The following is a 13,419-nucleotide window of genomic DNA, read 5'->3' on the forward strand; positions in this document are numbered from 1 at the left end:
CTCTCTGTCTCTCTCTCTCACTGTCCACTCTGCCTGTCAAAAAAAAAAAAAAAAAAAAAAAAAAAAGGTGGTATTCCTGCTGAACAGAGTGGATTGTGGACACCCAGAAGGGTAGGAAGTCTTCCAAGGCGGGGAAGTTTGTGAAGAGGCTGAGTTTGAAGTCAGGGTTACTACTGTGCAGGAAGCCTGCTGTTTGTGTCTTGTTTTGCAGCCCTGTTTCACTCAGGCTGCTTCCCCTGTAGCCAAGTGGAAGGCTCATTTAGCACTCTTGTTACAGAAGGAATATTCTCAGAAAGAACACATATGTATGTTTGAAGATTGTATCCATTACTTTCATTTTTGGAGAGGTACTAATCATTTTAAAAATTTCTGTTTAAAAATTTGCAGGAGGGGCCGGCTTGCGGCATAGTAGGCTAAGCCTCCATACGTGGTGCCAGCATCCCATATATGTGAGTGGGTTCAAGTCCCAGCTGTTCCACTTCCCATCCAACTCCCTGCTAATGGTCTGGGAAAGCAATAGAAGATGGACCAAGTGCTTGGGCCCCTGCACCCACATGGGAGACCTGAAAGAAGCTCCTGGTTCCTGGCTTCAGCTCCTGGCTCCGGGTTTCAGACCGTCCCAGCTCCAGCCGTTGCAGCCATCTGGGGAGTGATCCAGCAGATGGAAGGAAGACCTTTTTCTCTGGCTCTCCTGCTCTCTGTAACTCTGCCTCTCAAATAGATTTTTAAAAATCTTTTTAAAAAAAATTTAAAAATTGCACTGATGGGAAACAAACATTTCAGGAAGAGGCCTCTCTCCACTGCTGTAGAAGCTTTGGCAGCAAGTCAATACCTGGTGCCCCCTTCCCTCTGGGACCACCTTGTGTGTTTTCCCAGCAGGAGGGACGTTCTGATGAATACAATATAACGAAGTCAGGAGACAAACACCGGGCCGCCAGCCCCTCCTGTTCAGGATCAAGCGCTTTGCATTAGTGGCCGAATCTGTGGTGCCCTCCTCTTGGCTTGGTCCGGAGGCGCCTGAGGTCATCGGCCAGTTGTTTTGCGCAGTGCCCCTCAGTTTGGGTTGGGTTGGTGTTTTGTGATGGTTGAACAGGCTGCAACAGAGAAATGGTGCAGGGTCTCCTTGCATCTGGTGCTGTGATGCATCCTTTCTGCCTGGCTTTTTGCTGACGAGGAGGGGTCAGCCAGACCTCTCCACCAGTAAGTTCTCCTCCTGTTTGTTGCTTCCCAGGGTTTTATGGATTCCTGCTTCAAAACTATGTAACTGTTCTGCTTCTCATTCAGCTTTCAGCTGATACTAGTTTCTACTGATAGGAGCTGTGTAATCCATTGAACTATAATCTGTCACTCATTGTTTATATTCAAACTTACATTGTGTCCCGTCTGGCCCAGGGGGGCTGGTTTCTTTGTCCTTGGTGCCAGGGTTCTAGTCCAGGATCCTCTGAGCATTAGTGCTATTTAAGTACTCATATGCATAGTTAGTTGTCTTACTATACTTGTGCATTCCATTCTGCAAGGAAATAGGACATTTCTGAAAAAATAATTGCCAACTAGTAGCCTTTTGTGTGTGTGTCCTTAATCTAATATCTCACCTACAGCAATTTTCTGAAACAGCTGTGGAGGTGGCAGGCATTGCCATACTCATTTTTTTAAAGATTTATTTATTTATTTGAAAGTCAGAGTTACACAGAGAGAGGAGAGGCAGAGAGAGAGAGGTCCTCCGTCTGTTGGGTCACTCTCCAGATGGCCACAACAGCTGGAGCTGCACCGATCCGAAGCCAGGAGCCAGGAACTTCTGGATCTCCCACATGGGCGCAGGGGCCCAAGGACTTGGGCCATCTTCCACCACTTTCCCAGGCCATAGCAGAGAGCTGGATTGGAAGAGGAGCAGCCAGGACTAGAACCGAGCCCATATGGAATGCCGGTGCTTCAGGCCAGGGTTTTAACCTGCTGCGCCACAGTGCCGGCCCCATCGATACTCATTTTGGTATATTTTTCTTTTCTCCTACTAAGGGGAAAAAGAAGTCTTGTCTGGTGCTAGGAAGAGGTACTAAAATTGTTAAAGCTTCACTATTGTCAAAACAGTCATTTATAACTTTCCCACCCTGCCCATCTCTGTGTCTCTCCCAAAGCTCTTTTGGTTGAAAATACATTCCATTGTCAGGGACACCAACAGCAAGAAAGGCGTATGCCCTTTGCTCCCCTGTCACCTGTGTAGTAAACTGCCGCTGGCCTCAGGGGCCTCCAGGGCCCTTTGAGGGGCAGCTGGAATGCTGTGGGATACTGGGGCAAACAGCAGCCAACATGGTGCCTGCTGACCCCAGACAGTGTGCAGGCCAGCCCAGCAGTTAGGAGACAAAGATTGTATAAAGAAACATCGGGTGAAAAACACTATAGCCTAGTGAATAAAGCTGCCACTTGTGATGCCGGCATCTGATATGGGCGCCAGTTCATGTCCCAGCTGCTCTACTTCCGATCTAGCTCCTTGCTAATATGTCGGGAAAAGCAGCAGAAGATGGGCCAAGTACTTGGGCCCTTGCCACCCACGTGGGAGACCTGGGTGAAGCTCCTGGCTCCTGGTTTTGGCCTGGCCTAGCACTGGCTGTTGCTGCCATTTGGGAAGTGAACCAGCAGATGGAAGATCTCTTTTTATCTCTCCCTCTCCCTCTCCCTCTCTGTCTATAAGTCAGACCTTCAAATAAATAAATAAATCTCAAAAAAAAAAAAAAAGTCACGAGAAGAAATGTGCAGGCAGCAATGTCTTACATGTAGGCTATGACAGATTGTTCCGAGGGTTAAAATGAGGCTGCCTAAGCACGAGTGCTTTGTAAGCTGTGGAGGTGGGATGCCAGTGGGGCATCCCCCACCCCATCACCCCCTCTTCTGCGTAGTTCTGTGTTCATGGGAACTCATTTCCAGGCTCCTCTTCACCTTGAGGATGTCGCTGTCCCTGTTTGTAAGTCCAGCACCCCTGTCAGGAGCCTCCCTGCCCCCAAGGCCTCTGGGCCGCCTCCACCCAGTGATCCCTGCCCTGAAGCATTCAACCCAAACCAGGTCGGTCTCATCGACGCGTCTCAGCCACACAGTGCTTGTTTCCATCTTTGTGCTTTGGTGTTTTTCTCCTGCCTGAACTTGTCTGCCTCCTCTCCATCTCTCAGTATTTTGTCCCTGGTCAGGCCCTTCCTTCACTCCCGCCCCGCGTGCGGTCTGCCCGGAGCCTGGGGGAGCCAATTTCAGGTTTTCCCAGCTGGCATTGCACGCACTCAGAGTGGGGAGCATATCTAATGTGTGTTTATGTTTCTCATCTGTGTGTTCTGGTTGTTAAGAAAAGTGACCCCAACTACAGCCACCCCAACCAGCAAGAATTTAAAAAAGAGAACCCCTGAGGTTTTTTTTTGTTTTTTGTTTTTTTTGTTTTTTTTTTTTTTGACAGGCAGAGTGGACAGTGAGAGAGCGAGAGACAGAGAGAAAGGTCTTCCTTTTGCCGTTGGTTCACCCTCCAATGGCCGCCGCGGCTGGCGCGCTGCGGCCGGCGCACCGCGCTGATCCGATGGCAGGAGCCAGGAGCCAGGTGCTTTTCCTGGTCTCCCATGGGGTGCAGGGCCCAAGCACCTGGGCCATCCTCCACTGTACTCCCTGGCCACAGCAGAGGGCTGGCCTGGAAGAGGGGCAACCGGGACAGAATCCGGCGCCCCGACCGGGACTAGAACCTGGTGTGCCGGCGCCGCTAGGCGGAGGATTAGCCTCGTGAGCCGCGGCGCCAGCTACCCTGAGTTTTCAAAAACACAAACCAACAAACATAATTTGTGCTGGAAGGAACAAAAAAAAGAAAGGTAGTACTTTGTGTCAGTTTTGCATTTTGGTGGAAAGTTACAGCATCCGACTTAAAAGCAAAAGATAAACTCTAAATGACCTGTTGTCAGGAAGGGGGGCCTCACTTGAGACCCTTGTGACTCCCTGTGGCCTGTGATGGCCCTGGGGATGGCTGCCTGGCTCAGCACATACAGGGTTGCATGGGTGAGTGATGGTGTCACTCAAGGGGTGAGAGATCCAGCATTTCTCCTGGGCATGAAAGTGATCAAGAAATTATGCTTCAAAATCTGCTCCTTGATTATCTACCATAATTAAAAACAAAACCAAAGTAAAACCACCTACGTTGTTAAAGGCAATTTACTTTTTAAAAAACAAACAAAAAATACTCCTGGGTTGCCGGCGCCGCGGCTCAATAGGCTAATCCTCCGCCTTGCAGCGCCGGCACACCGGGTTCTAGTCCCGGTCAGGGCACCGGATTCTGTCCTGGTTGCCCCTCTTCCAGGCCAGCTCTCTGCTGTGGCCCGGGAGTGCAGTGGAGGATGGCCCGGGTGCTTGGGCCCTGCACCCCATGGGAGACCAGGAGAGGCACCTGGGTCCTGGCTTCAGATCAGCGCGGTGCACCGGCCGCAGCGTGCCGGCCGCAGCAGCCATTGGAGGGTGGACCAACAGCAAAAGGAAGACCTTTCTCTCTGTCTGTCTGTCTGTCTCTCTCTCACTGTCCACTCTGCCTGTCAAAAAAAAAAAAAAATACTCCTGGGTACTACGAAGGAAAACAGTTTGTGCTGTGAGAACATACTTGATGGGGTGCATCTATCACCAAGCGAGACCTCATCATTGGTCATATTGCTTGTTTGGGGGTTAAATTCTCATCTCTGCAACTTTAAAAAATGGATTTCTAGTGACAGATCACTTTTTTTCTATGGTTCTAGCTCCAGTACTCATCATTGAAGGAGTAGGTTATTGAAGAAAAGAATTGTTGAGAATTGGAGACATCCAAGGATCAGTGATGGTTTTATACCCAGTGTTTGCTTGTTGGATACCACTGGTTTTCCAGAAAGACTTGTGAGATGTAAAATGCATTTTGGATGAGAACTCCTGTAACCTGGGGCATGGGAGTGGCTTCTTGTGCCAGGACAAGCAGTGTCCTCAGCAGATGCTGGTGTCTGGATGTTGTCACCCTGCGCCCTTCATGTTTCCATGTTCACAACATGGAATTACTGAGGATGTTACTGCTTCTGTGGCATAACCTCTAAGAAGGCTCATTTTTCACTTTCACTTTTTTTTTTTTTTTCTAAAAGATTTATTCGAAAGGCAGAATGGCAGAGAGAGGGGAGAGAGAGAGATTTTCCATCCATTGGTTCACTCCACAGATGGTTGTAACAAGCCACAGCAGGGCTAGGCCAAAGTCAGGAGCCTGGAACTTCATCCGGGTCTCCCATGTAGGTGGCTGGGGCCTGAGTACTTGGGTCATCTACTGCTGCTTTCCCAGACTCATCATCAGGGAGCTACATGGGAAATGGAGCAGCCTGGGCCAGAACCAATGTTACATGGGATGCCAATGTCCACTGTGCCACAAATTTTTTTTTTTTTTTTTTGACAGGCAGAATTAGACAGAGAGAGAGACAGAGAAAGGTCTTCCTTCCGTTGGCTCACCCCCCAATGGCTGCTATGGCCAGCGTGCTGCGCCGATCTGAAGCCAGGAGCCAGGTGCTTCCTCCTGGTCTCCCATGCGGGTGCAGGGCCCAAGGACTTGGGCCATCCTCCACTGCACTCCCGGGCCACAGCAGAGAGCTGGACTGGAAGAGGAGCAACCAGGACAGAATCTGGCACCCCAACCAGGACTAGAACCCGGTGTGCCGGCGCTGCAAGGCGGAGGATTAGCCAAGTAAGCCACGGCACCACTGCCACAACTGCTTTTTATGGCAGTCTGTAAACACAGAAGCAGTGAGAATGCTTCGTTACTTGGTTCCATAATTACCAGCATGTGGTCAACTTGTTGTATCCATGTTTTCTTTTTTTTTTTTTTAAGATTTATTTATTTATTTGAAAGTCAGAGTTACACAGAGAGAAGAGAGGCAGAGAGAGAGGTCTTCCATCCGCTATTTCACTCCTCAGTTGGTCGCAACAGCCAGAGCTTCACCAGTCCGAAGCCAGGAGCTTCTTCCCGGTCTCCCACATGGGTACAGGGGCCCAAGGATTTGGGCCATCTTCCACTGCTTTTCCAGGCCATAGCAGAGAGCTGGATTGGAAGTGGAGCAGCCGGGTCTCGAACCAGTGCCCATATGGAATGCCGGCGCTTCAAGCCAAGGTGTTAACCCACTGTGCCGGCCCCTATCCATGTTTTCTTATCTGACAAATATACATGTTTTTTTCCTGTATTATTTTTTAACAACTCTGAGTGAAGTATCACTTCATAAATAATTCAGTACGATTTCTAAAATGATGACTTTTAAAGCCATAGTGCCGGTATCACTTGTAAGAACTTTACTGTTACTTTAAATCCCCCTCCATGCGAGGACTGTATTTTGATTCATATTAGTTGTCGTGAAAAACCTATGGATGCTTTTTGTTTTGAAATTGAGGTCTAAAAAGAATAGCCCTGTTTCTGGATTGAAAATTTAATGTAAAATATTTTGGGTTTGACCAAAAAGGAGGGAAAAGTACAACCATGAGGAATCTATACAGATATACGCATTTTGGTTAATTTTAATGTGAATTACTGGTCTCATTCCTTGGGAACTTAATGAATACCATGTGACTTAAAGAAGAGGCTATTTTGAAAATCGCTGCTCCACTTTACTATGGGCAAGCGCTGCCGAGGAGATGTCTGGGCTCCCTGGGCAGCAGTCAGTGGCCTTGGGTTGTAAGTTTGCCACCCTCAAGAGACTCGTGTTGCGCCAGCGTAGTGGCACTGTGGGTTAGGCCATGGCTTGCTGTGCTGCATCTCACATGGGAGTTCCAGTTCCAGTCCATCCAGCTCCCTGCTAATGCGGCTGGGAGAGCAGATGAGGGCCGGAGTACTTGGGCCCCTGCTACCCATGTGGGAGACCCAGAGATCCTGGCTCCTGGCTGCAGCCTGGCCAAGTCCTGGTTGTTGTAGCCATTTGGATGAAAGATTTCTGTCTCTTCCTTTCTACCTTTTAAATCAATCAGTCATTAATCTTCAAGACCCCCAGCTTTTGCTTGGGTTATTCAGTACAGCTCACTTCAGCAGTGTTTAATGAACACTTACTCTGTGCCAGGTAGACTGAGGAGAATACCTCCTGTCTACTAAATGTTGAAGTGAATTTGAAATATACGTAATAACTTTGGGCCTAGATCACTTTTGTTGTTATTTTAAGATTTATTTATTTGTGAGAAGCAGAGAGGCAGGGAGAGAGTGCCCTCATCTACGGATTCAGTTCCTAAATGCCTATAACAGCTGGGGCTGGGGCTCAGTAGAAGCCTGGAGTTAGGAAGTAACAGGTCTCCCAGATGGGTGACTGGACTCGTTACCTGAGCCACCAACTGGCATCAGGAGCTGGAGCTGGGAATTGATCCCAGGAGTAACAACATATTAAAACCTGAAGACATTTGTAAAAATTAAGATATGCAAGCCCTCTTACCCAACTCCCTCTTTCCAGGAATTCATCTTCAAGAAATTCACCCGGGAGTGCCAGTAAGGAAAGGGTATTTATAAGAACACTGTTATAGGCCGGCGCCGCGGCTCACTAGGCTAATCCTTCGCCTTGCGGCGCTGGCACACCGGGTTCTAGTCCCGGTCGGGGCGCCGGATTCTGTCCCGGTTGCCCCTCTTCCAGGCCAGCTCTCTGCTGTGGCCAGGGAGTGCAGTGGAGGATGGCCCAAGTCCTTGGGCCCTGCACCCCATGGGAGACCAGGAGAAGCACCTGGCTCCTGCCATCGGATCAGCGCGGTGTGCCGGCCACAGCGTGCCAGCCGCGGTGGCCATTGGAGGGTGAACCAACGGCAAAGGAAGACCTTTCTCTCTGTCTCTTTCTCTCACTGTCCACTCTGCCTGTCAAAAAAAATAAAAAAATAAAAAATAAAAATAAAGTGAGATTACAACAAGCACATTATAAAAAAAAAAAGAACACTGTTGTAATGGTTACCATGTACTGGCTGTAATGGCTTTTTTTTTTTTTTTTTTAATGAAGCAAAAAAAAAAATACAATTCAAAACCCGCTTTTGCTGGCAAAAGTAAAATTTATGAGAACACAAATACATCTCAGCCCCCACCCCTATCCTATAGTGCTAAAATCCATCGAAACTGTATCATTTAAAAGAAATAGGTCTTCGACGCTTACAACTGAAGAGCTCATCAAGGTTTTGCAGCCAGAGTTTTTAAAAACTCAGTTTTTGAAAATATCTGACAATGAAGGGCATAGAGACTAAGGTGATGCTTATTCTCACTGGTGCAAACAGCTTGAAGATTGCGTAGGCCACCACAAAGGTGTTTGTGCCTGCTGTCATTTTAGACTGGACCAGCGACTCTTTATATCTGAATTTAAGCAGGATTGCAGATGTGTCCACGCCACTTGAAACAACTGTGTAAAACAAGCCCAGGGAGATGAGCGAGGTTCCAGTGTTGTGATATGGGACATGGTCATCGTAACTTGTATCTTAACCACAGGCTAAATGGCCATTCCACTGTTACTTGTAATTCAAGATATAGTACTGGATAGTTTCCAAATTCTCTTGCTTCTGTTATAATTCAGTAATGGCACAATACACATCACAGATAATATTTGAACCATTGAAAGAAAAAGCCGAACAGCTCCGTAGACAGCAAAGTTGGAGACAGGCAGTGATTTCCACATGAGTCACTGCTTTCCTGCGTTAGCTCGAGCAGGGCTCTTCCCACACTGGACACAAGGAGCTGCCCACTGGTGAGGGCATGGTGAGCATGAACTTCCTTGGCTGTCTGCTTGGTTCAAGGTGTTTGAAAGTTACAGCTCTTCTGTTCAGGGTTGACCTGGGGACTTCAGAAAAATTAACTGAGCCCTAATACTCACAGGTACCCCTTTATGTGGTATAGAAAATGCCCCTCCCACCTTGCTGATGTTAAGAATTTAGGAAAGAGAGTAAGTAGGTGGCTATCCATTTTTTCCTCCCCTTTTTAATTTTAAACTGTTTAATGTGTCTTTACCCAGCCACCTATTGGTGGATATTTGAGTAGTTTTGTAGAACTTTTTAATCAGTACAAAAAGTGTTATTATAAATACCCTTTTCCTTATTTGCACTCTCGTGTGCGTTTCTTGAAGATGAATTCCTGGAAAAAGGGAGTTGGATCAGAGAGTATGCATATCTTAGTTTTTGTTTTTTTTAAGTTGTGACCACAATTTATGTTTTTGCTAAGGGGTCTCATTTTAAGTCTTTCACCTTTTATGTCTATGTCTACTTATAAATATATATATATATATACATATGAAATTTATATAAGCATATTTATTTTCATTGAAATATTTGAGGATTCAGATTTTATGATATTTCACCTCTAATACTTCAGCTTGCATCTCTAAGAATAAGACATTCCCCAGGCAGCATTATGGCATAGTTGAGTGAAGCTTCCACTTGTGGCCCCAGCATCCCAAATGGGCACCAATTTGAATCCTGGCTGCTCCACTTCTGATCCAGTTCCTTACTAATGGCCTTGGAAAAGTTGTGGAGGATGGCCCAAGTATTTGGGCCCCTGTACCCACATGGGAGATCCAGATGAAGTTCCTGGTTTCAGTCTAGCATAGCCCTGACTGTTGTGGCCATCTGGGGAGGGAACCAGCAAATGGACGATCCCTCTGTCTCTCCCTCCTTCTCTCCCTTTCTGACTGTGTAACTCCAAATAAATCCTTTTTTAAAAAAGAATAAGACTGTGGCGCAGTAGGTTAATCCTCTGCCTGTAGCGTCGGCATCCTATATGGGCGCCGGCTCTAGTCCTGACTGCTCCTTTTCCGATCCAGCTCTCTGCTGTGGCCCGGGAAAGCAGTGGAAGAAGGCCCAGATCCTTGGGCCCCTGCACCCACGTGGCAGACCCAGAAGAGGCTTCAGGCTTCTGGCTTTGGATTGGCTTCGGATTGGCCATTGCAGCCATTTGGGGAGTGAACCGGCAGATGAAAGACCTTTCTGTCTCTCCCTCTCACTGCCTCTAACTCTACCTCTCAAATACATAAATAAAATCTTAAAAAAATAAAGAATAAGACAATTATCTGGCTAATTCACAGTACAGTTGTCACCTTTAGGGAATTTAACACTGATACCATGTTACCTCATGGTCTGTATGTTTTTCTGTTTTTCAATTTATTTATTTGAAAGGCAGTTATAGGGGTTGGGTGAGGAGAAGGACCGAGAGGAGACCGCTCTCTCTCTGCCTCTGTAACTCTGCCTTTCAAATAAATAAGTTAATTAAAAAAAATTATGTTGTACAATTTCATGAATGTGCTTAATTTCATAGAAGTGTACATTTAAAAGAGTTTAAATGATAAATTTTGTTGTGTGTTTTACCACAATGACAAAAATTAATTGATTTATTTATTTTAAAGATTTATTTATTTATTTGAAAGTCAGAGTTACACAGTTACACTGAGAGAGAAGGAGAGGCAGGGAGAGAGAGACAGAGAGAGGTCTTCGATTTTATGGTTCACTCCCCAATTGGCCGCGAGGGCCGGAGCTGTGCCATTCCGAAGCCAGGAGCCAGGAGCTTCTTCCCAGTCTCCCACGTGGGTGCAGAGCCCCAAGGACTTGGGCCATCTTCTACTGCTTTTCCAGGCCACAGCAGAGAGCTGGATCTGAAGTAGAGCAGTGCCCATATGGGATGCCAGGGCATTAACCCACTGTGCCACAGTGCCGGCCCCGACAAAAATAAATTTAAAAAATACAAAATGTTGTTTGTAGGATCTAAATGACCACTGCATTGCATTAGTCAGTCTGGTAAGTGATTTTTAAACAAAATAGTATCTTGAGGCCGGCACTGTGGCATAGCAGGTAGAGCTGCTGCCTGAAGTGCTGGCATCCCATGTGGGTAATGGTTCAAGTCCTGGCTGTTCCATTTCTGATCCAGCTCTCTGCTATAGCCTGGGAAAGCAGTGGAGGATGGCCTAAGTCCTTGGACCCCTGCATCCATGTGGGAAACCTGGAGGAAGTTCCTGGTTCCTGGTTTTGAATCGGTGCAGCTCCAGCCTTCATGGCCATTTGGGAAGTGAACCCGCAGATGCAAGACTTCTCTCTGCCTCTGCCTCTCTCTAACTCCTCCTTTCAAATAAATAGATAAATCTTTAAAAAAAAAAGTATTTTTATTGAAGGACACTTTGCATCTGAAGTGAACAGCTTGGTGAAGTTCGTAAGCGAACATAATTGTGCAACTGTCAGCACAATTTAGTTTTAGAGCATTTCCCTCACTCCTCAAAATGTGGCTATTTGTCCCTGCTTCAACCCCGGCTCCAGGCAACCACTGATTAGTTTTTCTCTATGGTTTTGCCTTTCCTAGAAATTTCATATAAATGGAATCATTCATTTGTAGTCATTTGCGTCTGGCACATTTCCTTAGTGTATGTTTTGGGAGTCATTGCTTGTATTGGTAGCTTGTTCTTTTTTATTGCTGAGAGATACTGCATGGTGAATATATATCAGCCATGTTTTGTTTGGTCACTCACTATTGGGTGTGTGTATTGTTTCTGGTCCACAGTAGGGAGCACTTGTGGAAGAGGCTTTGCTTGGCTGTGGCTTCATCTCTCTTTGGTAGACACTTAACAGTAGAATTGCTGGTTTCTATTGTAAGTCTGTGTTTAACTTTTCAAGGCACTGCCAAGTTGTTTTTGAAGTGCAGCAGCACCATTTGAGGGTTCACTTCTCCATGTAGGTGACAGGGACCCAAACAGTTGGGCCGTCACCTGCTGCTCCCCATGGTGCACATTCGAAGGAAGGTGGAATTGGAAGCAGAGCCAGAATTCAAATCCAGGCACTCTGATATGATATATGTGTGACCCAACATTGTTTTAACTGTTGTACCAAAAGCCCACCCCTGGAATATTTTATAAAAATAAACTTCTTAGGGGCTGGCGCTGCGGCATAGAAGGGTAAGCCTCTGCCTGTGACACCAGCATCTCCATATGGGATTGGTTCATGTCCCGGCTGCTCCACTTCGGGTCCAGCTCCCTACTAAGATGCCTAGGAAAGCAACGGAAGATGGCCCAAGTCCTTGGGAGACCTGGTAGAAGCTCCTTGCTCCTTTGGATCAGCCCAGTTCTGGCCATTGTCACCATTTGGGGGAGTGAACCAGCAGATGCAATTTCTCTCTCTCACCTTCTGTCTGTAACTCTACCTCTCAAGTAAATAAATAAATCTAAAAAATAAAAAAATGCAATGACTATTAACAGGTATTTTTTTTCCTAATGCACTGTTTCCCTGTTTAACTGGTGGACATTTTGAACTTAGTAGCAAGTTGAGAGTTTGTTGCATTTAAAAAATTTTTTTTTCCTCAGTAATGGCTTATGAAACTTCTATTGGAAACTGTAGCATTGTTCTTGGCTCTTAAAGACCTGTTTTGTAGGCATAGACAGTATGTATCCTGAATTGTTGCTTTAAGAGCAAATTACAATCTTGACCTTATCTTTTCCCAGCGTAGTATTTTGTAATGAGTATAGTAATTGCTTGCTTTTTTTCTCTGCTTTGATTTATGATGCTGCTGTCTCCTATGCTGCTTTATTGTTACAAAAAGGGTTTTCTGTTCTTTCCTTGATCTTATGCATAATTAAGAAAAGTTACAAAGTTGACATAAATCATAGTGAGCTTTTGCTATTATTATTTTTGTTTGGTATTTTGTTAACTCAGTTTTCAGAATGCTTCCTGAATGGGTGCTTTTCTTTTCCTTTTTGGCTGTCAGTGCATGTGTGTGTTTTTTTTTTTTTTTTTTTTTTTTTTTTTTTTTGACAGGCAGAGTGGACAGTGAGAGAGAGACAGAGAGAGAAAGGTCTTCCTTTGCCGCTGGTTCACCCTCCAATGGCCGCCGCTGCAGCCGGCGCACCGCGCTGATCCTGGCAGGAGCCAGGAGCCAGGTGCTTTTTCCTGGTCTCCCATGGGGTGCAGGGCCCAAGCACCTGGGCCATCCTCCACTGCACTCCCTGGCCATAGCAGAGAGCTGGCCTGGAAGAGGGGCAACCGGGATAGAATCCGGCGCCCCGACCGGGACTAGAACCCGGTGTGCCGGCGCCGCAAGGTGGAGGATTAGCCTATTGAGCCACGGCGCCGGCTAGTGCATGTGTTTTAAATACTAATCTAGGCCGGCGCCGCGGCTCACTAGGCTAATCCTCCGCCTAGCGGCGCCGGCACACCGGGTTCTAGTCCCGGTCGGGGCGCCGGATTCTGTCCCGGTTGCCCCTCTTCCAGGCCAGCCCTCTGCTGTGGCCAGGGAGTGCAGTGGAGGATGGCCCAGGTGCTTGGGCCCTGCACCCCATGGGAGACCAGGAAAAGCACCTGGCTCCTGGCTCCTGCCATCGGATCAGCGCGGTGCGCCGGCCGCAGCGCGCCGGCCGCGGCGGCCATTGGAGGGTGAACCAACGGCAAAGGAAGACCTTTCTCTCTGTCTCTCTCTCTCACTGTCCACTCTGCCTGTCAAAA

The 13,419-nt window shown here is 47.0% G+C and overlaps 1 protein-coding gene across 4 annotated transcripts in view; it reads left to right on the plus strand.

Moving 5' to 3' along the window:
* Positions 1–13,419, plus strand: part of SFMBT1 (Scm like with four mbt domains 1) — a 159,340-nt gene that overhangs the window by 78,432 nt on the left and 67,489 nt on the right. Inside the window, exon 1 of one of the 4 annotated variants that reach the window (XM_070050711.1) lies at positions 5,419–5,698. The exons of the other annotated variants lie outside the window; for them this stretch is intronic. The gene's annotated coding sequence lies outside the window, so the exon portion shown is untranslated. Of the gene's footprint in view, positions 1–5,418; positions 5,699–13,419 lie in introns of those variants that run through there. 4 annotated transcript variants of the gene reach the window in all.

Source organism: Oryctolagus cuniculus, chromosome 10, assembly GCF_964237555.1.
Source record: "Oryctolagus cuniculus chromosome 10, mOryCun1.1, whole genome shotgun sequence".
NCBI classification, from domain to species: Eukaryota; Metazoa; Chordata; class Mammalia; order Lagomorpha; family Leporidae; genus Oryctolagus; species Oryctolagus cuniculus.